The sequence below is a fragment of the Rhinatrema bivittatum genome, unplaced genomic scaffold, assembly GCF_901001135.1.
Source record: "Rhinatrema bivittatum unplaced genomic scaffold, aRhiBiv1.1, whole genome shotgun sequence".
Lineage (NCBI taxonomy): Eukaryota > Metazoa > Chordata > Amphibia > Gymnophiona > Rhinatrematidae > Rhinatrema > Rhinatrema bivittatum.
In genome coordinates this window covers 266,154-291,439 of record NW_021820378.1, presented here as the reverse complement: position 1 = coordinate 291,439, position 25,286 = coordinate 266,154, and the positions used below count along the sequence as shown (strand labels likewise).

The 25,286-nt window shown below is 46.0% G+C and overlaps 1 protein-coding gene across 1 annotated transcript in view; it reads right to left on the bottom strand.

Annotated features, from left to right (window-relative positions):
* LOC115081589 (zinc finger protein 850-like) overlaps positions 1 to 25,286 on the bottom strand; it is a 139,307-nt gene that overhangs the window by 89,804 nt on the left and 24,217 nt on the right. The gene's annotated exons all lie outside the window — the stretch shown is intronic.

Here is a 25,286-nt window from a genome sequence, read left to right as displayed (position 1 = left end):
TGTCCGGCAGTACTTTGGTAAAAGAAAACTGCTTTAAATCTTTTTGCAGCCATGGTTGCTGTTCCGGGAGCTTGTGACCACTTTATCCTGGTAATCACCGGTTTCCAAGCTTAATTTAAGTTGCAGAAATTAGATCTGGGAGGGAGAGCACGAGTTCATGCGACTATCTCCGTTGCCGGCAGAAGAGCACCCCCCCCCTAAATAAATATTTATTTGTAAAGTTTTCTATACCGGTGTTTGGACCAGGGACCTTCGCATCGGTTTACAATAATACAATTATGAAAGGCATACAAGTACATTTATCAACATAATAACATAAAAAATTTCATACAAGCCAAGTTAATACTAAATTCAGTTTATATTACAAGTTAAATAATATGTAAAAGCATCCAAAATAAACAAAATAAGTAAAATATCTAAAAGTAACCAATAAAACAAAAAAGACCAAGTGGAGCATTGCAGATTCATAGTTTAGGTGGGCAGGAGACATATAATGTCTATTGTGATTAGCCTGAGCCTTCCTTGAATGCCTGATTACAGAGCCATGTTTTTAATAAATACCGTTTGTGCTGTCGAACGAGCCCTAATTAGCCTGGGTAATGTCATATCCACATCCACTGAAGCTGCTGTGATCACATCTTTAATCCAAACTGCCACTGTGGTACGAGAAGCTGTTTCTCCCTTCTTCACTCTCATGAAATACGAAGAGATGATTTGTTCTCCGCAAGGTCTCATTAACTGTAAGTTAATGCAACAGATATCTCCGCACATCCAAGGGATGCCACATCCACCGCTCCATCCAACGAGGGCAACAATATTTATTTATTTATAGCTTTTCTATACCGACATTCTTGATCCAAACAAATCAGGTCAGTTTACCGGCAACAGAGGCATTAAAAACGATAACCATAACCAGAAGGAGCAAAAGTTACAATAAAACAGGGGAATATAACTGGGAAGATGAAAAAGCAGAGGGGGGAAAGAACTCGATAAAATGAATACAACTGTAGAGATGGAGGGTGCTAGAGTGGTCAACATCTGATCTATGACATGACAAAGGTATGGCAATGCTAGCCTAGATGAGGGGTAGGCTTGTCTAAAAAACCATGTCTTAAGTTTTGTTTTTTTTTTAAAGTCAAAAGACAAGATTCCTGTCTGAGGTCCGGGGGTATGGCGTTCCAGATGGAAGGTCCTGCTGTTGAGAAAGCCCGTTCTCTGATGGTTGATCGGTTAACAACTTTGTTAGGAAGGGCTTGTAAAGATCCCTTATAACAGCGGTTCTCAACCTGTGGGTCGCGACCCCTTTGGGGGTCGAATGACGATTTGCTAGGGGTCGCCTAAGGCAGGGGTCCCGAACCACCGGTCTGCGGACCGGGACCGGGCCGTGGGAGTTTTTTGCCGGTCCGCAGCGCCGCCAAGCACTGGCCAAGTGTGTCGCACGCTCCCGGTCTCTCCTGCTGCCGCCGGGCTGTCAGCACGTTCAAGCCCAGTGGGAATGGCAGCGGTGCTAGAAGAAGCTGTGGCACCCGCGGCTGGCCTTTTCTTCTTCCCGCGCCCCCCCCCCTCCCGTGACCCGGAACAGGAAGTGATACACGGAGCGGTGCGCGGGAAGGAGAAAGAGCCGTGCCACGTGATAAAGTAGCAGCGGCGGCTGCAGCATCGGTCCCTGAGCAATTGAAGCAGCCGGTAATCGAGACAGCAGCATGAGCCTCCCGCGGCCGATGGGATTCTTCTTTCTTGGCCTGCGGGGGCTGCTGCAGCTCCCATTTGTGCTCCGGGGGGGGGGGGGGGAGAAGAGGAAGTGAGTGAGAGAAAGAGAGAGAAGCAGCCAGCCAGCCTGTGTGTGATTGACTGGTCAGAGAGCTGATGTGTGTGTGTATGTGAGAGACAATGAAAGTGACTACTCAAGGAGATGACTGATGCGTATGTGAGAGTGTGAGACAGTCAGGGAGGTGACTGATGTGTGTGTGTGAGAAAGAGAAAAAGCATGGAAGTGAGAAGTCTGGGTATGTGGGAAAGCATGGGTGTAAGAAGCCTGGTGTTGTGGGGGTGAAAGAAAGCATGGGAGTGAGAAACCTGGGTAGTGTGCATGCATGAGAGAGAGAGACTGCTTGGTAAGGTGACGGTGTGTGTGAGAGAAAAAGACTGGTGTGTGTGAATGTGAGAGAATGTGATTCAGGGAATGAGAAGCCTGTGCACGTGGAGAGTGAGCATGGAAATGAGAGAGACTGGTGTGTGTGTAACAGAGAGAAAGTGATTATGGGAACGAGAAGCCTGTGCATGTGAAGAGAGTGAGCATGAAAGTGAGAAACCTGAGTGTGTGTGAGACACAGCATGGGAGGGAGAAGCCTGTATATCTGAAAGAGAACATGGGAGTGGGAAGCCTGTGTGTGTGTATGCATGAGCGAAATCAGGTGACTGGTGTGTGTGTGAGAGAGAGAGAGAGAGAAATAAAGTGATTATGGGAACGAGAAGCCTGTGCATGTGAAGAGAGTGAGCATGGGAGTGAGAAACCTGGGTGTGTGTGAGACACATCATGGGAGGGAGAAGCCTGTATATCTGAAAGAGAACCAGGGAGTGAGAGACTGGTGAGTGTGTGTGTTTGTGAGAGAGAGAGAGAAAGAAAGTGATTATGGGAATGAGAAGCCTGTGCATGTGGAGAGAACAAGCATGGGAGTGAGAGACTGGTGAGTGAGTGTGTGTGTGTGTGTGTGTGTGTGTGTGTGTGAGAGAGAGAGAGAGACATGGGCACTAAGGAAGAGGACCATAAGTATAGAGCTTAGCTTCTACTGCTGCTTCTGGTGTGTGCCACGGCCTGCAGGGAAGGGGAGTAGGAGAGCTGCTAGAGGGGGTAAGTAAAGGTGGCTTTTTAAGTTTATTTTTCTTGACTGCCATTTTAATTGTGTGATGTCTGCTTTTTTGAAATATTTTATTGGTGTTTGGAGAATGTTTAATAGTTTTTATGAGTTTTTAATTGTTGGATGTTATTCTGTTCATAGCTGTTTAGAAACATTTATTCTGCTTATTAGTATAGTTTTACAATTATTTCTGTGTGGGGATCTATATCTGCTTGCTAGTTCTGTTTTCCTAATAAGAGGTGTATTGGTTTTTAGGACCTGATTTAATATTTGTAATGTTGCCTTTTCATAGATAGGGTTGCTCCTGTTTGAGTGTATTCCATAATACAGGTGTAACTGTGTGTGGATTAGTTTATGTGCATTACTACAGATCCTGGGAGTATGTTAGGTCGGTTCTGTGTCTGTTACCGAGATGAGCTATTTTGCTAGCATGTAAGTGTTTGTATCGGTCTTATTTGTTGTATTTTCTCAAGAGGACATGCATTGGTGGTAAACTGCTGTCTTTTCATAAGTAGGGCTATTGAGCCTGGAAGTAGAAGGAGTTTGAGTTGCTGTTACTGAGATGACACCAAAACCAGAATATCTTTTTTGTAGGGTGAGTTGTATGGGGAATGTCATAATTCTGCTTTACATCCATTATTGTGGGTCAGGGGGGTTCCCGTGGATACAAACTGTACTTTTACATCTAGCCCCGTGACGATCATGGGTCAGTGTGCCATGCATGTGAGAACCTATGGTGAGTTGAGTCACATTCACATTATAAATGTCATAATTAAATGATAAGTGTGCACTAAAAATCCAACCCCCTCCATAACCCTGCCCCCAAATGACCAAAGCTCCGCCCCTGCCGGGCCATGGAAAAATGGTCTTGCTTGAAGCCGGTCCCTGGTGCAAAAAAGGTTGGGGACCACTGGCCTAAGAGACCATTGGAAATATGGGTTTTTTGTCGCTCGAGTCACTCTCTCCCCTCACCGGATGCAGTAAAAAAGTTCATTCTGCGCTCCCTCACTCCCCGATTCGACAGTGCTGGGCAAAAGGGGCTTGCCGAAGCAAGCCCCTTTTGCCCAGCACCGGCCAATCGGGCAGCACGCCCTCACTCCTCGAGTCACTCCCTCCTGCTGTAAATGTTGGAATGCGTTGGAAGAGGGTTAGTCTTATACGGCGAGTATATCCCAAACTCTATATTTTAACTGTAAAAGTTGGGGGTTGTCTTATACACCGGAAAATACGGTATATACAGTACAGTTACTTAGGCCTATGAACGAAAATAATTTTACGGTTGGGGTCGCCACATAGTGGGGAATTGTATTAAAAGGGTCACAGAACTATAAAGGTTGAGAACCACTGCCTTATAAGCTTCTCTAATGGGTCTAGCTGAGGTGTGAAGTTTGAGTGGAAATTGCAAGTCAAGGGGGACCTGGTGGTGGATGCTTTTGTGCATAATAGTGAGAGATTTGTGAAGGATTCTAAAACTAACTGGGAGCCAATGCAGATCCCTGAGGATAGGCGTAATGTGATCTCTCCGACTGGTGTTGGTTAGTATTCTTGCTGCTGTGTTCTGGAGCATCTGAAGGGGTTTTATGGTAGATGCTGGGAGACCTAGAAGAATAGCATTACAATAATCTACCTTAGAAAACAGAATGGCCTGGAGAACAGATCTGAAGTTGTGGAAGTGTAGTAGAGGCTTGAGTCTTGGTAGCACCTTGGTAGTGTGGTTTATGAACTTCTTTAAACTCAGATGTCTATTGATTATAACTCCTAAGTCTCTTGCTTGTGGGATTTGAGAGTTAGGGAGCGACTGCTGGTGTAGGTCACTGTCTTCTGGAGTGATAAGAAGGAGTTCCGTCTTGGCTGCATTAAGCCAGTAAGGAGGAGGTTAATCATTTGTAGACAGTTGTCCCATTGCTTGAGTGATTTTGCCAGGGATTCAGTTACGGGGATCAAAATTTGTACATCGTCCGCGTATATGTAGTATTTCAGATTTAAAGTCTTAAGTAGTTGGCAGAGAGGAAGGAGGTAGACATTGAGCAGGGTGGGAGATGGAGTTCCCCAGGGCTCCTCTCTAAGTGGAGAGTTGATGCATGGAGATTCCTTATTATTGACTTTGACTTTATAGCCTCTGTCGCTGAGAAATGAGTCAAACCATCTGAATGCTGATCCTATTATCCCTATGTCTGAAAGCCGATGTAATAAGATGGAATGGTTAACTGTATCGAATGCTGCGGAGATATCGAGGAGCACTAACAAGAAGGAATGTCCTTTGTCAAGGCCTATGCTGAGGTGGTCAGTGAGGGAGATGAGGAGGGTTTCAGTGCTATGTGATTTACGGAATCCGTATTGTGAAGCGTGGAGAATTTGATGTTCCTCAAGATACTCCGATAGTTGGTTGTTAACCATTTTTTCCATGAGCTTGGGTACAAACGGTATATTGGAAATAGGGCAGAAATTGATAAGGACACCAGGGTCCAGGTTCGGTTTCTTGAGTATGGGTTTAAGAGTGGCCAGTTTGAGAGCATCTGGGTAAATTCCATGTGAAAGTGAACAGTTAATAATATCGGCTAGATGTTTGGAGAGAGAGTCCGGCACTAGAAGTAGTAGTTTGGTTGGAATTTGGTCAAGGGTGTGTGTGGAGGGATTCAATCTCCATAGCAGAAGTGGTTTTGAAGGTTTCCAACGAAGCTTCCAAGTTAGAGAAGGAGGATGAGGAGCTGGGCGGCGTGTTAGGGTTGGATGGCAGTCGTGTTAGAATGTTGGAAATTTTAATTTTGCAAGAATAGTGCCAGATCATTGGCTTTCGATTGCGCTTGGTCATCCGGAAAGGGAGAGGGGGGTGGTTTTAGTAAGTTCCGATACGTAAGAGAAGAGGGCCTTCGCGTCGAATACCAGGTCGTGGATTCTGAGGGCGTAGAAATCCCTTTTTGTTCGTAGTGTTGCGTTTCTGTAATAGTGAAGAGCAGCTTTATATGTAGCTAGAGTGTGAGGATTAGGGGTCTTCCGCCATTTTCTCTCTCTCTGAGGTCTTGTTTTAGTAATCGGAGCTCCTTTGAGAACCATGGTTTATTTTTTTGAGTAGGGTTAATTTTCTTTGTCAATAGGGGGCATACGCTGTTAGCTACTGCTTCCATGATTTTGTGCCAAGAGAGTAGGGCTGAGTTGGGATTTGATAAATCAAGGTTAGAGAGTTCTTTGACCAATGAATTGCTGAGGACTTCTGAAGTGCAGGATTTCCTATAATGCAATGTGGTGTGGGAGGGATGAGATAAAGATCTTCCTTTCATCTTGAGGGTAGAGGTGATAAGAGAATGGTCAGTCCATGGAACTGGGAGGCACAAGGGGGGAGTGGGCTGTGTGAAGCCGGAGTTAATGAAAATGAGGTCAAGCGTATGTCCGGCTTTATGCGTAGGCTTGCTGACAAGTTGCTGGAAGCCCATGGCGGTAAGGGAGGTTAGGAATAAGAACATAAGAATATGCCATACAGGGTCAGAACCAAGGGTCCATCAAGCCCAGCATCCTGTTTCCAACAGTGGCCAATCCAGGCCAGAAGAACCTAGCAAGTACCCAAAAACTAAGTCTATTCCATGTTACCATTGCTAGTAATAGCAGTGGCTATTTTCTAAGTCAACTTAATAGCAGGTAATGGTTTTCTCTTCCAAGAACTTATCCAATCCTTTTTTAAACACAACTATATTATCTGCACTAATCACATCCTCTGGCAATAAATTCCAGAGTTTAATTGTGCGTTGAGTAAAAAGAACTTTCTCTGATTAGTTTTAAATGTGCCCCATGCTAACTTCATGGAGTGCCCCCTAGTCTTTCTATTATCCGAAAGAGTAAATAACCGATTCACATCTACCAGTTCTAGACCTCTCATGATTTTAAACATCTCTATCATATCCCCCCTCAGTCGTCTCTTCTCCAAGCTGAAAAGTCCCAACTTCTTTAGTCTTTCCTCATAGGGGAGCTATTCCATTCCCCTTATCATTTTGGTAGCCCTTCTCTCTACCTTCTCCATCGCAATTATATCTTTTTTGAGATGCGGCGACCAGAATTGTACACAGTATTCAAGGTGCGGTCTCACCATGGAGCAATACAGAGGCATTATGACATTTTCCGTTTTATTCACCATTCCCTTTCTAATAATTCCCAACATTGTTTGTTTTTTTGTCTGCCGCAGCACACTGAGCCGACGATTTCAATGTGTTATCCACTATGACGCCTAGATCTCTTTCTTGGGTTGTAGCACCTAATACGGAACCTAACATTGTGTAACTATAGCATGGGTTATTTTTCCCTATATGCATCACCTTGCACTTATCCACATTAAATTTCATCTGCCATTTTGATTCCCAATTTTCCAGTCTCACAAGGTCTTCCTGCAATTTATCACAATCTGCTTGTGATTTAACTACTCTGAACAATTTTGTATCATCTGCAAATTTGATGATTTCAGTCGTCGTATTTCTTTCCAGATCATTTATAAATATATTGAAAAGTAAGGGTCCCAATATAAATCCCTGAGGCACTCCACTACCCACTCCCTTCCACTGAGAAAATTGTCCATTTAATCCTACTCTCTGTTTCCTGTCTTTTAGCCAGTTTGCAATCCACGAAAGGACATCGCCACCTATCCCATGACTTTTTACTTTTCTTAGAAGCCTCTCATGAGGAACTTTGTCAAACACCTTCTGAAAATCCAAGTATACTATATCTACTGGTTCACCTCTATCCACATGTTTATTAACTCCTTCAAAAAAGTGAAGCAGGTTTGTGAGGCAACACTTGCCCTGGGTAAAGCCATGCTGACTTTGCTCCATTAAACAATGTTTTTCTATATGTTCTGTGATTTTGATGTTTAAAACACTTTCCACTATTTTTCCTGGCACTGAAGTCAGGCTAACCGGTCTGTAGTTTCCCAGATCGCCACTGGAGCCCTTTTTAAATATTGGGGTTACATTTGCTATGCTCCAGTCTTCAGGTACAATGGATGATTTTAATGATAGGTTACAAATTTTTACTAATAGGTCTGAAATTTCATTTTTTAGTTCCTTCAGAACTCTGGGGTGTATACCATCCAGTCCAGGTGATTTACTACTCTTCAGTTTATCAATCAGGCCTACCACATCTTCTAGGTTCACCATGATTTGATTCAGTCCATCTGAATCATTATCCATGAACATCTTCTCCATTACGGGTACCTCCGCAACATCCTCTTCAGTAAACACCGAAGCAAAGAAATCATTTAATCTTTCCGCGATGGCCTTATCTTCTCTAAGTGCCCCTTTAACCCCTCGATCATCTAACGGTCCAACTGACTCCCTCACAGGTTTTCTGCTTCGGATATATTTTAAAAAGTTTTTACTGTGAGTTTTTGCCTCTACAGCCAAATTCTTTTCAAATTCTCTCTTAGCCTGTCTTATCAATGTCTTACATTTAACTTGCCAACGTTTATGCTTGATCCTATTTTCTTCTGTTGGATCCTTCTTCCAATTTTTGAATGAAGACCTTTTGGCTAAAATAGCTTCTCTCACCTCCCCTTTTAACCATGCTGATAATTGTTTTGTCTTCTTTCCACCTTTCTTAATGTGTGGAATACATCTGGACTGTGCTTCTAGAATGGTATTTTTTAACAATGACCATGCCTCTTGGACATTTTTTACTTTTGTAGCTGCTCCTTTCAGTTTTTTTCTAACAATTTTTCTCATTTTATCAAAGTTTCCCTTTTGAAAGTTTAGCACGAGAGCCTTGGATTTGCACACTGTTCCTCTTCCAGTCATTAAATCAAATTTGATCATATTATGATCACTATTGCCAAGTGGCCCCATAACCGTTACCTCTCTCACCAAGTCCTGTCCTCCACTGAGAATTAGATCTAAAATTGCTCCCTTTCTTGTCGGTTCCTGAACCAATTGCTCCATAAAGCTATCATTTATTCCATCCAGGAACGTTATCTCTCTAGCGTGTCCCGATGATACATTTACCCAGTCAATATTGGGGTAATTGAAGTCTCCCATTATTACCGCACTACCAATTTGGTTAGCTTCCCTAATTTCTCGAAACAATGTGTAGATTGAAATACCCTAAAATTATGGCTGGGGAGTCCAGGTTTAAGTATTTGGCTATGGTTTCTATCAAAGGTGAAGCATCCAAGTCTAGAAATCCTGGCGGAGCGTATGTGAGGAGGATTTGGAGCGAACTGGATCTAAACAAGCCTACTTCTAGTTTAGATACCGTTTTGGTGCGTTGTAGGGTTAGATTAAGATCTTTTTTGGCCGGTAAGAGGAGGCCTCCACCTCTTTTCTTTTGTCTAGGGAGTGAGAAGACATCATATAGGTGAGTAGGGAGCTGATTTATCAAGGCTGTGTCCATCGGTTTGAGCCAGGTTTCTGTAATCGCACAGATATCTGGCTTGGCGTCAAGTAAATAGTCATGGAGGATATGGGTTTTCTTGGTGATCGATTGGGCATTGAATAGAGTGAGGGTGAATAGGGCAAGTCCAAGAAGTTGGGTAATAGGGGAGATCATGATGGGAATAAGGGTTCTGTTGGGGTGACTTCGGTGCTGCATGGGTGTGTTCACCCTAGTGAAGTAGTTGTAGTATACGATGGGTACTGAGTAGCCTTGCGTCACGGAAGTCTAGGGTAGTTCCCTACTAGAATATAAATGAGAGTAGATTGGCAGAGACGGTCCTGAAGGTGAGCTGGTATGTAGAGAGAGTGAGATAACCTCCGTCAATTTTGGATCAGTCTGCTAGGAAATGAAAGGAGAGAAGTTGAGACCAATAGCCACTGCTGAGTACTGGTTCGTGTACTGGGTCACACAAAGGGGCGCTCAAAGGGGAAGGCCCCTTTGTTGCACTCCTTTGGCGTGTGACGCCGAGGTAATGATGCTAGTTTAAAGGGCTGCCGCTCCCGGGGTTCGGGGCTTCCGATTGGCTGTTGGTATGGTGTGGGCGCGGCTTCAGGCAGCCTCAGAGCGGTGGGGGCTGAACTTCGAGGTGGTGGCGATGTAAGTAAGGGATCTCTTACCCCGATTAATTGCCAAAACGGTGCAGGTTTCCTGACCTGTGCTGCTATTTCTTCACTGCCTTGTGGCAGCAGAAAAGCAGAATATGGGCAGATTGAAAAAAAAAGTCAGCTACCATCTTGGACATGAAGGAAGGTACAGTCCTAACCTGTACGCTGTTCAGTGTAAGCACCAGAAAAGGGAAGCTACCACAGAGGAAGAAATGTGGAGCCTGCCAAAAAGGTCAACACCAAGGTCAGGTCCTAAAGCATATAAGTGTCCACAGTGGCAGCTGAATACGCTTAACACCCTTAAAAAATCTAGACACTTCTGGATGCGATGAAAAAAGGTCTCCCTTGAACTCGACCTCTATACCAGGCCAAAGCGGCCACTTCTTTTTTTTTTTTTTTTAATTTTTTATTTAATCTCTTACAGAACAAGAAATACAACATATCTTCAGAAGAAGAACATTCAACAGCACAGACATTATAAACTCAGCCCGTTGCACAATTGTTCAGTAAATATGCGCTCTACTCATTCAAATTTAACAGAATTGTGTACTCAATCATAATAAACTGTTCTGGAATAGTCAACAAGTGTTCCGTGTTTCATTGAACATCTCCCCCTGTTTTTGTCCCCCCCGTGTTTCCCCCCCTACCCTCCTCCCCCACCTCACCCACCCTGTTGTCCATATTACGCTACCCCAACCAGGCTCACAAAGGAAGGGGAGTCACTGCTGGTTATGTTTCCAAACTCGATACGGTTCCCAAATGGCGTTGAATTTATTGACCCGGTCATGTGTTACTGCAGTCAGATATTCCAACTGGTATACTCTATCCAATCTTGATAATACATGTGTGAGGATAGGCACGGCATCCCCTTTCCATTTAAATGCAATTTCACACCTGGTGGCAATAAAGATATGGAGTGCTAATCTCCTCTGTTTTTCGCCCCCAGTTGCCCCCAGCAGCCCTAGCAGACATCCCTTGGGGTCGAGCGGGACATCTACCCCCAATATGTTGGATGCAAGCCGGGTCACTTCAGCCCATATTTTGTTGCATAGCCACCACATATGAAAGAATGTACCCTTCTCACCACACTGACGCCAGCAACGGTCACTCAACTGGGGTTGGATGCAGTGTATTCTTTCCGGGGCCATATACCACCTGTACATTAGTTTATAACCATTCTCTTTAAGGGTAGCAGAAATAGATCCCCGTCCCATAATCATATGGCATTGATCCCATTCTGCATCCTAGAGAGATTCTCCCAGATCTCTTTCCCACTTGGTCTGATAACCCATCTTTACCTTAGGGCCACTATTAATAAGCATATATAGTCGAGAAAAGGGCTTGGATACCGGCTTTGCCTGTTCACAAAGCGATTCATAAAGAGATTTACCCTGCGACAATGCACCAGATGCCCCTTCGGACCGAAGAAAGTGTATGATTTGCCGATAGGCATACAGGTCTCTAGGTGATAAATCATATGTATCTTGTAATTCTACGGCTGGAATCAGCTGAGACCCATGAAAGAATTGACCCGCCGTAGTGACCTCCAATTGTCGCCATCTCCGGACATAAACAAGATCCTACCCTGGTGGGAATCTAGGGTGCATTAAAAAGGTGTAAGTGAATATATACTCTTGTCTCCCACCATACGCCCCCTCCATTTCCCCCAGTGCCGCAAGACAGCTTGCGGGAACGGCGTGAGTGACTGGAACGTGCACCTTCCCATATCTCTACACCAAACCAGAGAGGCTAAGGAAACGGGCTCTGAACCCGCCTGCGCTATGACCACCCATGGTTTGGGACTGCCTTTGAGATGCCAACTAATAATCACTCCCAGCATGATGGCTGAGTAATACCACTGGAGGTTGGGTATATTGAGGCCTCCTCATGCCTTATCTTTATATAAAATGTTACGGGAAACCCAAGGGGGTTTCCTCTTCCAAATAAACTGAAAGAGTTTCCGTTGCCATGCTCTCATGGCTCCTTCCGGGATCGCTACAGGTAGCGTTTGGAACAGATAGCAAAAGCGGGGCAGGACATTAATCTTAATTGCTGCCACCCTCCCGAACCAAAGTTAAGTCAAACCTGTCCCATCTGTCTAAGTCTTGTTGTATGCGGGTCAGTAATGCATCATAGTTTAAACTATATAAATCAGCCAAGTGTGTCCCTATTTTAACCCCCAGATACTTTATGGCCTCTCTAGCCAGTCGGAAAGGCAACGCGCTCCCCAGCGCTGCATACTGGTCATTAGACAGCGAGACATTTAGCAATTCAGATTTATCAGCGTTAACTTTGAAACCAGATAATCTGCTAAATATGCGCATTTCCTCCAACAGAGGCTTTAAGGAGACCTCCGGTTGGGCGACTGTAAATAACAAATCATCAGCGAAGAGCGATAATTTATATGATTATAAATTTATATGATTATAAATTTATATGATTATAAATTGTAAACCGATTATAAATTTATATGATTATAAATTGTAAACCGATCCGATATGGTTATTACTACGAAGGTCGGTATAAAAAAAGTGTTAAATAAATAAATAAAATAAATAAATATGATACATCATTAATGGGAATGCCCCGAATATCTGGATGACCTCTAATTTGCTCCGCGAACGGCTCTAATGATAGGGCAAACAATAATGGAGATAAAGGGCACCCCTGCCTCGTGCCCCGTTTCACCTCAAAGGGGTCAGAATATGCCCCATTAATTTTAATTCGGGCATGTGGGTTCCCATATAATTTTGCAATCCAAGTGATAAAGTGCTCCCCTAGGCCCATAACCTCCATGACTTTAAATAAATAAGGCCAGTGTACACGATCAAATGCCTTTTCGGCGTCAATAGTGAGTAGTACTGCAGGAATGCTGTTATTCTGGGCCCACCACATCAATTCCACCACCCGGCGCACATTGTCCGACGCCAGCCTCCCTGGTATAAACCCCGACTGATCGTTATGAACCAGCCCAGGTACTACCCTCCCAAGCCTGATAGCCAAAGCTCTCGCTAAAATCTTCATATCTATATTAATCAGTGATATGGGTCGGTATGAGCCACAAAGGGTGTGATCTCTTCCCGGCTTGGCCAATATCGTAATGCCCGCAGTATTGGACTCAGTGGAAAGCTTACCATCTCTGCGTAATGCATTATACATGGACATTAAGGTGGGTGTCAATTCCAAGCAGAAAGTTTTGTAGAATTTCCCAGTTAGCCCATCCAGGCCCGGGGCTTTCCCCAATTTAAGATCTTTGATGATTAGGGATATTTCTCCCTCTCTGATCTCTTCATTAATCTGAGTCCTCTGATCATCTGACAGAACAGGAAGAGGTATATCCCGAAGATACTGGTCAATCTCCGGAGTACTCAATTGCTCTGAATCATATAGTGTGCGGTAGAATTTGTTGAAGCACTGCCCTATTTCCTGCTGTGAATATACATATTTACCCTGGGGCCCCTTTATCTTGATAATGTTGGATTGCGATTCTCTTTCTTTTAGCTTCCTTGCCAATTGCCGCCCCGCTTTGTTTCCCCATTCATAATGTTGCTGCTTCAATCTCTGTATCAAAAAGGCTATCTGATCCTTATCTAGGGCCTGTAGTGCCCCTCTAGCCTCCGCCAATTTCTCTAGAAGGCCCGGGTCAAGGGTACGTTTATGTTGCAACTCCAGGCGGGCTATCTTGTCCATTAGCGAGCAGCGCTCCCTCTCCTTTTTCACATACGTGGCCCTGGCTATAAAAAGACCCCTCACATAGGCCTTCATGCTGTCCCATAATACACCAGGTGTGACTTCCCCATTATCGTTGATTTCTAGATTTTGGACTAACTTATCCTTTATCGTATCCACAAATGGCTTATCATCCAATAACCTGTCGTTCAACCTCCAGAATTTTACACCCGCTTGAGGACTTCCTAGGTAAAGCTTGATCCAAATTGGGGCATGGTCCGACCAGGAGATAATACCAATATCCGCATCCCTAATGATGCCCACCATATCCCTATCTACCAGAAAGTAGTCGATCCGGGAGTAGGATTTATGTGGAGTCGAAAAGAAAGTGTAGTTGCGGGACGTAGGATGGCGAAGCCGCCAGATATCTACTAGTCCCCTGTCAGCTATCAAGTTTTTTAGAGCTTGCCTGATATTCTTACTCCCTTCTCCTCCTCTTCCCGTATTGTCTAAATAAGGGTAACGGGTAAAGTTAAAATCACCCCCCACTACAAGATGCACTTCCGCCCATTCACTTAGGACTGTAGACAGTTTAGTAAAGAACGAGGACTGATCCGTATTCGGGGCATAGACATTCAATAATGTAAACAGCACTTCATTAATTTTAGCTTTCACTAGAATGTTTCGTCCCTCCACATCCTGATTACTGACATAATATCCACTACCATAGCTTTGGCAAAGAAAATTCCCACTCCAGTGTATTTGTGTTGCACGGTCGCTGCAGCATGAAACACCTGAGGGTACCCTACAGAGGAAAGCAATCGCTCATAGCGTTTCCTGATATGAGTTTCTTGGCTGAATATAATGTCCGCCTTTAGTAAGGCCATATCCTTTAGCAAAAGCTGTCTGTATCTAATATTGTGAGCCCTCAAAATTTGAACAACATCACGATAGGCCCTCCTCTTCTTTATGGTGGAAATGGCTAAATCCTGGAAGATTTCAATTTTGTGGCCCTTCCAAGTGACGGCGCCCATTGCCCTGGCAGCTTGTGCTACTTGCTCTTTCACCAAAAAGCTGTGAAAACACACTACAATGTCTCTAGGCAAATTATTTCGGGGGCTGCCAAAGATCCTGTGGGCCCGTTCCAGCACAACCTCCCGGGGCCGCTCTGCTTTACCCTCCGGGTCCAACAACTGAGCACATATGCTTTGCACTGCCATTGCACAGTCTCTGTAATCCTCTCCTTCTGGTATGCCACGGAACCGGAGGTTTACCCTCCTTGCTCTGTTCTCCAAATCTTCCACTTGCCGCTGGAGTTCCTCCTGCAGTTCTCTAACCTTCCCCTGTTCATCCTGCAGCCTTTCCAGCTCCGTCTGCGTCTCCTGCAGCCCCGCCTCCGCTTCATCCACCCTTTGTCCTATGTCACGGACCTCCTTCTGGATGCCTGCAAACATGGCTCCCAGCTCCTCCCGGTAGCGAGCCATATCTCCCCTGATCTCCTGGAACCACATCCGAAATTCCTGTCTAGTGGGTACCTCCAGATCGCCTTTCTCGTCCGACACCTCCGGGGAGTCCGCGGGGTCACGCGCCGGCGCCATCTTGGTTCCTTCCTCGCTGTTCAGGGCCGCCGCTGCGGTCGCCGCTGCGAAGGAGAATCTATTTAAGTCAGGCTTTTTCCGCGGGGTAGACATCACGTTCAGCTGGCGATTCAAATTTGCTAAGTTTGGAGAGGTATTTCCCGGATAGTCCCGCGATGGGGGAAGATTGCTTGCGGCGGAGGGGAGAGCACAGAGCTCAGGCGGCCATCTCTGCGGGTGACGTCACCGCTCTCAAAGCAGCCACTTCTAACTTCAGCATACTTAGCACCAGCCTGTTAGTCAAACCTTCCTGCTGAAATACCAAAATCAAAGAAATCACCGCTGTGGTGGGAACAGAGAACCATTCCCAAAGAACCTCCAGAGACGCACAGACGCCAAGGATACAGAAAATCCTTCCCCCCCCATCTTGCAACATAGCACTCACTACAGACATGGAATGATGCCGCTTCAATCGTTTAGACCTCTCAGGGATCACCCGTAAGATGACATCGATCTGGAGTCTCATGGAGAATCAGCCTTTGTTGCAGAAAGTCCCTGCGCAACAATAGTTGCCACAAGCTGTGGTCGACCAGCTGCTGAAGATCTCTATATCAAGGCCCCTTGGCCAGTCCGAGGCCGCCAGAACAGCTAAGCTCGGGTGACGGCCTGTCTCCTGTAGCAATCTATCAATCAGGGGCCACGGAAAAGACACATTGCATCTGGTTCCGCGATCTACTTTGACCAACAACATCAAGCTCGAATGCCTGAGAGTCCCATCTGTGATTATAAAAGTGAGACATCTTCACCTTCTCGCGGACCCATCAGATCCAAAAAAGGGCCAACCGCATTGGGAAAGAATGAACTGAAAGGCCTAGTTTGCCAGTCCCATGCACCCCAGATCAATGACATTATGACTGACAATCCACCTGAACATTGTCAACTCCCACTAGGTGAGATGTCGACTATGCTCAGAGATGCTATATCCCCCACGCCAGGAAGACATCTACTTACAGAGAACGTGCTGATTCAGGGTCCCCCCTTTATGAGGTAAATATAGACCACAGCAGCAGCGTTGTCTGACCTGACCCTCACAGGTTTCCTGTTCAACTGGACTGCAAACTTCAGCAGCACTAACCGAAACCACTCAAGGCTTAAATCAATTGATGGACCAACCCATCTCCTCTGGGGACCTCTGCCCCTGCACCACCAATTCCTGGCAATGAGCTCCTCAACCTTGAAAACTTGCATCTGTGGGGACCACTATTCAATCAGAAATATCCCAATCCATTCCAACAGTGAGATGATCTCTCTGTATCCACCAGAGTAACTCCTCCTTCACCACTAATAGGTGCATCAGTGGTCGCATGTGAACTCTGGCCCACGTAACTAACTTCAAGGTAGCAGCATGGAACCTAACGTCTGCAAGTAAGCCCACACAGACAACTGATCCGTCAGTCACAGAACTCATATCCGTATCCAATGCTTTTCAATACGCTGCTCCGGAAGGAATACCTTGCCCTGAAATGTGATGAACCCAGCACCTAAGTAGTCTAGCATCTGAAGATTTAAGCTGCTCTTGGGCCAGATTGAAAACTCATCTGAGTTCTTAGCAACTGAACCATTCTGCGAGACCAGGCATGATTATCCGCTGCTGACTTGACGCTAATTAATCAGCCATCCAGATAAGGATTAATTAGGATGCCCTCCTTGAAAAACACATGCACTATCACCATTCCCTTGGGAAAAAAAAGGGTTCTGGGTGATATAGCCAAGCTGAACAGTAAGGCCTGTAGGAGAAATTACTACTTACCTGATAATTTTGTTTTCCTTAGTGCAGACTGCTGGACTCGGGAAGACCCACAACGCAATGGTGGTCTTCTGAACAGTCCTCCGACCGTTCCAAGCCCTATCGGACCTGCTGCTGCGTAACGGCAAGAAGCGGCAGGCCGGATGGAGGCCAGGGGAAAACGAAGACCGGAACATGGAGATTCAGTCGAAGACTGAGGCGGAGACGTGGGTACTTGGACGAGGACTCAGGCAGAGACGTGGGTACTTGGACGAGGACTCAGGCGAGGACACTTGGACGAAGACAAGGAGCAAGGCTCGGAAGACACGGAGTCAGGATCAAGAGCTGGATTCAGACTGCGATGCAGCATGCCCTACACAGCCCACCCGCGGGGCTGGTCACGGACGACGCTGGAACTGACTAGACTCTTAGACGAGATAGTAGAATAACTTAGAAGAGCCTGTTGCAGAAACTGTACAGACCTGCACCGAGGTGTGCCCTACACAGCCGCCAGTGGCTGGTCGCGGACCACGCTGGTACGGTACAGGTTCTGGCAGAGTCTTTAGCATGGATGGAGCAGGCACAAGGAACTCCATAGACCAGGGACAAGGATTCAAGCGGAAGTCTCCCGGAGGCTTGTGCTGCGGTAGTGAGGAAGGCGATGTGCCACGAGGCGCCCTACTCAGCCCGCCCATGGGGCTGGTGGCGCAACACAACATGGCATGCCAGGAAAGGTGGCGACGAGGAACCAGGGGGTTCAGGACATCTGGACTGGATCATGGACATCAGGAACGGAGGACAGACATCTGGACTGGAACGAGGATTTCAGGAACTGGAAGAAGGACATCAAGACTAAACGTGGACTTTAGGAGCGGAAGATGGACATTGTGACTGGAACATGGACATCAGGACAAGACAAGGAGCTCCCAAGAAGAACAAGGAACACAGGACATTCAAGAAGCGATGGAACAGCGAAGACTCCTGGAGCGTCTAACTCCTTGTGAAGGCAAAGCTGGACTGTCAAAGGGCCCCTTTTATAGGGCTGAAGAGGACTACGCCCAGGGAGGAGCTTGCAGGGGGCCACACTTGGCTGGTCCCATAAGAATGGAGGAGAGGTGCGTGCCCACGCCTAAAAAGAAGCTGGAGAAGAGCAGGACAGTCTGTTGCGGCGTCCCCAGCCATGTGAAAGGCCCAGCGAGCAAGGCAGGCAGTGGGAGCAGCCCTGCCGTGAAGCTGGAGGAAAGGCAGGCTGCAGGAGCGGCTCCATGCTGCGAAGAGGAAGCAGGAGGAGCAGGATGGCTGCAGGCACAGGCTGGGACGGCTTCCCTGCCTGGTAAGGACCCCGGGCAGCAGCAAGGACAGCTTCCTACCATCCGAGGTCCGCAGGAGCGGCGATCCCAGTCGGGAGGGAAGGCTCCCAGTGGCTCGGCCCTGCCGCGCAGAGCAAGAGAAGAAGGCTACCTCTGTGCTGCGTAGGATGGCGGCAGACTGCCGCGCTATCGAAGACATCAGCGGCCTGATTGGCCATGAAAGGTAGCGGGCCTACCCGTGTTCGTCGCGGGCAGGTTCACAACAGTTTAGCCGTTGCTTGCCCCATATCATTTTTGTCGCCCTTTCCTGCACATTCTACAGTGTATGTAGAATGTGCTATGTCCTTTTTGAGATGCGGTGACCAGAACTGCACCCAGTACTCAAGGTGCAGTCTCACCACGGTGTGATACAGAGGGATTATGATATCCTCCATTTTATTTTCCATTCCCTTCCTAATAATTCCTAACGCTGCTTGCTTTTTTGATCGTCACAGCACATTGGGCCGACAATTTCAATGTATTATCCACTATGACACCTTGATCTCTTTTCCTGGGTGGTAACTCCTAAGATAGAACCTAATATTGTGTAATTACAAGAAGGGTTATTTTTCCCTATATGCATCACTTTGCACTTGTCCACATTAAATTTCATCTGCCATTTGGAAGCCCAATCTTCCAGTCTCGCAAGGTCCTCCTGCAATTCATCACAATCCGCATGAGATTTAACTACTCTGCATAATTTTGTGTCATCCAAAAATTTTATCACCTCACTCTTCGTACTCCTTTCCAGATCATTTATAAATATATTATAAAGCACCAGTCCAAGTACAGATGCCTAAGACACTCCACTGTTTACCTTTTTCCACTGCGGAAACTGACCATTTAATCCTACTCTGTTTTTTGTCTTTTAACCAACTTGCAATCCACTAAAGGACATCGCCGCATATCCTATGAATTTTTAGTTTTCTTAGAAGCTTCTCATGCGGGACATTGTCGAACGCCTTCTGGAAATCCAAATACACCACATCTACCGGTTCACCTTTGTCCACAAATTTATTCACCCCCTTCCAGGGTTGCTGCCATCAGACTGAGCACCTGTAGATAGGATAAGAACATAAGAAAATGCCATACTGGGTCAGACCAAGGGTCCATCAAGCCCAGCATCCTGTTTCCAACAGTGGCCAATCCAGGCCATAAGAACCTGGCAAGTACCCAAAAACTAAGTCTATTCCATGTAACCATTGCTAATGGCAGTGGCTATTCTTTAAGTGAACTTAATAGCAGGTAACTGACTTCTCCTCCAAGAACGTATCCAATTCTTTTTTAAACACAGCTATACTAACTGCACTAACCACATCCTCTGGCAACAAATTCCAGAGCTTAATTGTGCGTTGAATAAAAAATAACTTTCTCCGATTAGTTTTAAATGTGCCCCATGCTAACTTCATGGAGTGCCCCCTAGTCTTTCTACTATCCGAAAGTAAACAACCGATTCCCATCTACCCGTTCTAGACCTCTCATGATTTTAAACACCTCTATCATATCCCCCCTCAGTCGTCTCTTCTCCAAGCTGAAAAGTCCTAACCTCTTTAGTCTTTCCTCATAGGGGAGTTGTTCCATTCCCCTTATCATTTTGGTAGCCCTTCTCTGTACCTTCTCCATCGCAATTATATCTTTTTTGAGATGCGGCGACCAGAATTGTACACAGTATTCAAGGTGCGGTCTCACCATGGAGCGATACAGAGGCATTATGAATTTTCCGTTTTATTCACCATTCCCTTTCTAATAATTCCTAACATTCTGTTTGCTTTTTTGACTGCCGCAGCACACTGAACCGACGATTTCAGTGTGTTATCCACTATGACACCTAGATCTCTTTCTTGGGTTGTAGCACCTAATATAGAAACCAACACTGTGTAATTATAGCATGGGCTATTTTTCCCTATATGCATCACCTTGCACTTATCCACATTAAATTTCATCTGCCATTTGGATGCCCAATTTTCCAGTCTCACAAGGTCTTCCTGCAATTTATCACAATCCGCTTGTGATTTAACTACTCTGAACAATTTTGTGTCATCTGCAAATTTGATTATTTCACTCGTCGTATTTCTTTCCAGATCATTTATAAATATATTGAAAAGTAAGGGTCCCAATACAGATCCCTGAGGCACTCCACTGTCCACTCCCTTCCACTGAGAAAATTGTCCATTTAATCCTACTCTGTTTCCTGTCTTTTAGCCAGTTTGCAATCCACGAAAGGACATTGCCACCTATCCCATGACTTTTTACTTTTCCTAGAAGCCTCTCATGAGGAACTTTGTCAAACGCCTTCTGAAAATCCAAGTATACTATATCTACCGGTTCACCTTTATCACACTGTCAGGCATATAGTGCTCACCCAGTGATGCACCTGTGACATCAATTTCTGAATCCAAACTTCTGGCAGGAAAACTTTGCCTTGCGCCATGTCAAACCGAACACCCAGATACTACAATGACTGAGACGGCTTATTCTTTGCCCCCTTGTTCTCCCCTCACCCCCTGTTACCGTTTTATGTACTTTCCACCTGTCAGTTCAGATGTAAACCGATATGTTGCTGCACACTAATGTCGGTATATAAAAGTGTTAAATAAATAAAATAAATGGCTGAAGACAGCTCTTGGCCAGGTTGACCACCCAACTGAGCTACTGTAACAAGGAGATAAACTTGTGGGTCACCAAGTGACTCTCTTCCAGAGACCTGGCTCGAATCAGCTGGTCGTCCAAAAACAGGTGTATCAGGATCCCATCTCAACGCTGCCGCTAATACCACCATAATCTTGGAAAACATCCAGGGGGTGGTGGCTAGTGAAAAAGGCAACGCCCAAAACTGATAACAGCGTCCTAACACTGCAAAATGCAGAAAACGCTGCTGCTCTTCAAATGGATGAGAATATGAAAGTAGGCCTCTGACAGATCCGGGGATTTCAGAAATTCCCCCGACAGCACAGCCATTATCACTCAGCATAAGGTTTCCATGCAAAAATGAGTCACCCTCAAATGACGATTAATACTTTTGAGATCCAGGATGGGACGAAAGGAGCCCGCCTTCTTAGGGACAACAAAATAAATGGAATATCGCCCCATACTTTCTTCAGACGTAGGCACTGGAACGACAGCCCTCAGCCAAAGGAGCCTTAGAAGCTTAGATTCCACTGCCTGCTTCTTTTGTGGGGAGTGGTAGGGAGACACCATGAATACATCCTGAATACTGCGAAATTCCAGCGTATATTCTTCTCGTCTCACCTCCAGGACCTACTGATCTGATCTGATCTCCACCCACCTCTGATAAAAGAGAGAGAGAGAGAGGCGTCCCTCTGTCTTTGTTCCTAAAGGTAAGTTGGCAAGCTCAGGAGGATGCGCCACCCGAGCCCACTCCTCTCTTGGGCTGTCTAGGATGAAAGGACTGAGACCTACCGAAAGGCTGAGTCCTCTGAAAATGCTTGGAGACGACCCCTCATACCAGAGGCATTGCAACTGCTTCTTATCCTCCAGCAACCGAGGGACTGTAGATTCGCCCCACTTACTGGCCAATTTCTCCCAACTCCCTCCCAAAGAAGAGCGAGCCTCTAAAAGGCATTTTCGTAAGGTTAGCTTTGGGGACTGCATCAGCTGACCAATTTCACAAAAATACTTGACGCCTGGCCACCACCACCGAACCTACTCCTCTGGCCGAGGTACGGACCAATTCATAGCTCGCATCTGCTAAAAAGGTGGCAGCGAGTTCCAGAACCGCTCTGGAGGTCACTCCAGAATCATCAGCTTCCTGAGAGAGCAGCAGACAAGATCGTGCCACTAGGGTGCAACAGGAAGCAATCTGTAAAGTCATCACCACTGCTTCAAAGGCTTGCTTAAGGATGGCCTCAATCCCCTTATCATGCTCAACCCTCAGGGCCACTCCTCCCTCCACAGAGATAATCATCTGATTAGAGATGGCACAGACAAGCACATCCACTTTGGGAAAATAGATGCTCTCTTGCCACTGGATCCAGGAGATACAGACATTCCAAAGAACGACACCCTTTAAAATTTGCCTCTGGGGCGCCCCATTCAAGATCAATCATAAAAACATAGAAATGACGGCAGAAAAGGACCAAATGGTCCAGCCAGACTGCCCAGCAAGCTTATGGTAGCACCAGCCGCGCCATACAGGTCTCCCATAAAGGTATCATCAGGGGGTGGCAACTGCCGTGGCATACAAGTTACCCCCATACTTAGTTACCCAAACTGCTAAACTCAGGGCCCTCTTTAGTTGCTGTCTGAGTCCAATTCCCTGTTACCTCTTGCCGTTGAAGCAGAGAGCAATGTTGGAGTTACATCACAAGAATAAGGCTTATTGGTTAAGGGTAGTATCAGCCACATCAGCAAGTTACACCCAGGCTTGTTTCCCAGACCGTAAAACTCATGTCCTTGTTGGTTGCTGTCCCCTTTTCCTCTTGCTGTTAAAGCAGAGAGCAATAATGAGTTGCATCAACAGTATGAAGGCTTGTTGGTTAAGGGTAGTAACCACCACACCAGCAAGTTACCCCTGAATGGCGTCCATAAAAGGGGAAAAACAAGAGGCTTTACGCAAGGAAGACAAAATAGGATTCTTCTTCAGCTCAGACATGGAATCTGCACCAAGAACACTCGGCATCTTTAATGTCTGGGAAATCAGGGCCGGCAGTTCATCTCTATGGAAAAAACGCAACCTGGTTCGATACGGTTCCAGTCCTGGAGGAATTTCTCCATCTTCCAGGGAATCAGGATCTGCCTCATCATCAGTGCCATCCAGGTTCCTTCGGGAACACCCGCAGCAAACTGAGGCGTGCTCCGGTACTTAAACATATAACTGGAAGAGGGAGGGTGAGGGCCCGATCTGAGAGGATTGGGCGAAGAAAGAATTGCAAACCCTGAAAAAACTCCACCCAAGAAAAAGCAGCCGCATCCAGGCCAAACACGGAAGGAACTGGAGCGGGGCCCACTGAACCGCCAGCCCCTGCGGAGGAACCAGTCAAGGGAGTTCCAAGATCCGGCGATCCTCCAGAAAGATCCTTAACCAGACCATCTTCAGGCTGGGAGGATCCAGGCTTAGCGAAATCAGAGGAAGACAACTCTCCCTGAGCCTCTAAACAGCAAAGCACATGTTAGAGGACACATTAGGCTGAGAAGCCCAAAAATGACAGGCAACACAGAGAGAAAGGCACTTAGGTTTCTCAGTCACCGGCGCCATCAGTGCACAGCCAACAGAGAATGTATGTCCAGCCAGCTCGCACTGACAAATTGCAAGTGCCCAAAATTTATGCGCACCAATAGTACGTGCCACAAACACACACACAAAATGTGCGCACCAAACGGCAAAACTTGTGCGTACAAAAGTCGCTTCCAGAACTGGGCGCACAGCACGTGTGCAGAGCCAGATGCACTAGAAGCACCAACGTTGCACTAGAGGGCAGTAAATCATGCACAAAAGCGGCAAAAATGCAGCCGCGGCCTTCCATGCGGAGCGCAAGAAACAAGGCTTGCTGTGGGGCCTAGCGCACCGGTGCCGCTCAACCTGCCAAGTTCCTCTAACACCAACGCGAACGGGAACAAACACCAGAATGGTGAACCAAGCATGGAGACCTGAGAAAGTCCTGCAGACTCTTCTGTAATGTCTGTCTTTACTAAATTTTTAATTATTTTTATTTTTTTTTTAAACCTACCTGAGCTCAGCCCTTACCGGTGAGTACAGAGCACCACCGCTTTCGGCCTCCTGCACCCGCTGACTTTAAGCTGTACAATTGTTTAGCCTCAGCCTTACTGTTCCTTATTCCAAAGGCTTTCAGTTCCCTAATTATCTTTATTTTTAGATTAGACTGCTTGCTGTGGCTAAACCTTCAGGGGGAGGCTTCTCTCCTGGATCCCTTTTCTGTAATATATGTCTCAGGAAACACACAGGAAGACTTTTTCTTTTTAGAATTTTACAGATAATTCATCTTTTATTAGTATTGAATCTTAACAGCAAGCATTCATTTCATTATATGTAAATAGGTTATAAGTATTTTATAAAATGTTCCAGTATAACTGTAAGAATGGTCGTCTTCCTGGGGAGAAGGGTACAATGCAATGTACATGCTGATAGAGTGCAGGCCTTCTCCAAATATCCAGTGCTCCAACCACACCTTATATACAGGTTTTTCTCTCTGTCTGACCTCAAGTCCTCTGCATGCAGTCAGCAGTCATCCTTCTGACCACCAGGACACACATTTTCCTTCATTCTACAAATAGCTTAACTTCTCCCATCTGTTTCCCCTTTGGTGCTCTCATGCACAGTTCCCACAGATAAAACAAAACTTTGGGTTCACGGTGATTCACAGGCACATGCATACGTCTTCTGCCAGATCCCAAGTTTCCCTGAGTTGCCTCAAAGGAACAAGAACAGTACAAGTTTCCACAGTTTTACAGCCCTTAGGCCTCAAAAGGTCACAGGTTGTTGCAAAACTATTACAAGGGGCAGGTCTTGTCTCTACATTTCCCTCTTGAGGAATTCCAGAATTAGGAATTCCTCACTATTAAGGAAAAATGAAAGAGCAATGGGTGCACTGGTAGGCAGGGCTCTTCAGCAGTGATTATAGATTATTCAGTGGGGATCCGGGAAACCCCCCCCCACCACCACTTTTCTTCTCCTGGTGCTGCTGGTTTTTCTCCCTTGCTCCCTGCTCCATTGATGGTGCCGTGGCTGCAGTGATTGTCCCTGTGCTGTGAGTGTCATTGCCCCTCCTTTGCTGCCTATAGCCCCTCTTCCTGCTTTGCGTGATGTTCAGATGCGACGTAATGATTCCCAGAGCCCCAGTAATCTTATAATATAGGGAGAAAATAAAATAGGTTTCCCAATCTTACTTGTGTCTGAAGAAATTATTTTGCTTTTACTGTTGAGGAAAAGGGATCTCAGGTATCAGCACAGGGAGGAGATTTCAGGGATGGGAGGGAGAGGGAAAGAATATGAGAAGACCAGGGATGTGGTGAGAATCAGGAGAGAGGATTAAGGACAGGAGATTAGAAAGTTTGAA